The sequence below is a fragment of the Chinchilla lanigera genome, unplaced genomic scaffold (assembly GCF_000276665.1).
Source record: "Chinchilla lanigera isolate Chin_1 unplaced genomic scaffold, ChiLan1.0 scaffold00031, whole genome shotgun sequence".
NCBI classification, from domain to species: Eukaryota; Metazoa; Chordata; class Mammalia; order Rodentia; family Chinchillidae; genus Chinchilla; species Chinchilla lanigera.
The window spans coordinates 3,350,834-3,352,506 of NW_004955432.1; the positions used below are offsets into that span (position 1 = coordinate 3,350,834).

The following is a 1,673-nucleotide window of genomic DNA, read 5'->3' on the forward strand; positions in this document are numbered from 1 at the left end:
TCTGTTCCTGTGTTTTGCCAAAAGCATCTGCAGATTCAGTCTTATAACTCTTCTATATAATAGTCCTTGCAGTTACCTTCCCCTCTTTGTCTGTTCTCCGTGTACTCTGTGACAGTTTATTGTTTGTGTTTGTTCTGTGAAGAGGTAGATGAGGTGGGGAGGGGAGATGGGAGGTGGTTGGATGAGGAGTATTAGACATGGAGAAGTATGAAGCGGGAAGTAGTGGTAGATGAGAATAGAAGATTGGTGTGGGTCTGATTCTATGGAGTACTTTTAGTTGAATTGAAGGGTTAGTATTTATAGAGAGCCCTTCCTAGTTCTTGTCACAGCCCAGGAAGCTTACTTTGTAATCCCATGAATAGTTATTGGAATTTTAGTGAGTTAATTCCAGTCTACCACTTCCAGTGCAACCCATGGCAAGAATAAAGACACTAAGGCATATCTGTAGTTACGGGGATCCCAGGGGCCCTAAATCCAGCCATGATGATGGCCATCTGGAACAAAGGCCCCAACCCAAGGCCGAACCTGGGTTTTATTAATTCAGGAAGAAAGGAGTGGCATGAGGGTGAGTGACTGTGAGAATGGTGGGAAGTAGGTGAGTGCTGTGAGCTGGGCTAGGTAGGAGGCCTGAAACCACCTCTGCAATATGCAGAGAGAAGGATATGCAGAAAGAATAATCTGCATGGCACAAGTGAGGTAGTATCAAATATTTTGGGGTCGGTGCTTGAGCTCTGATGTGTAATATTTCAAGCCCCTGGAAGTCATAGCCTTTCACTCGAGGTTCAATCCCAGCACACAGTGAGGGGGTCCAGGGAAACACCGCCTGCCATCTTCAGAGGCTGCCATCAGCACCTCGGCTGGACTGACATGCATTGCTTAAAGCCAGCTGAAGGGATAAGGAAAAGTCCTGGCCAGCTCTGTACGTCAGTACATGGGAACAGGGCCAGGTTCAGCCAAAATGGAGGTAATTGCTCCTCCTTCAAGGAGTTGCTGAGGTGGTCCTCCACAAGTATTGAGAGTTTTCATAGGGCATTTTGTGGGGACGAGGGCAAGATATGCAAGAAGGTGTTTACTTTATAATAGAGGAAAGTTTTGTGGTTTTTCAGAACTTTCTTTTTTTTGTTGTTTTTTTTTTTCCCGTACCGGGAACCGAACTCACGACCTTGTGCTTGCCAGGCAGGCGCTTTGCCGCTGAGCTAAATCCCCAGCCCCAGAACTTTCCAATAGTATAGTAAGCTGGGGAAAATACAGAACCATCAAAAGTTTAGGATGGGGAAGATTGAGGAATAATGCAAAGGAGTGACTGTGAGGGAGCTAAGTACAGGGAATTTAAAAACTTGGAGGAGCTTACATGTTTGGCAAAAGAATAAAGATGTATGTTAATAATGTTTTCTTGGGTACAGGGTGAAGAGACTGGATAGCAAGCTGACATGAGAGAGAACCTAGATACCTATTAAATCAGAGCCAATGAAAGAACAAACACACAAAAGTAACAAACCTAATAAACACAGGAAACCGTAAAGGACAGAACATAACCCCACATTACTAAATAAATCAAGAAACATACAGAAACTTAAACCTACAAGATATCTGATGGGGCCATACATTATTCCAGTGAAACACTGCGTATGTGATTCCCAAAAAGCTTCTTTGCCATAGAGTCTGAGTGCTCA

General features: G+C 44.1%; 1 protein-coding gene across 11 annotated transcripts in view; it reads left to right on the forward strand.

The window, feature by feature from the left end:
• The window catches only part of Kif27 (kinesin family member 27), a 142,690-nt gene that overhangs the window by 52,407 nt on the left and 88,610 nt on the right, over positions 1-1,673 (forward strand). The gene's annotated exons all lie outside the window — the stretch shown is intronic.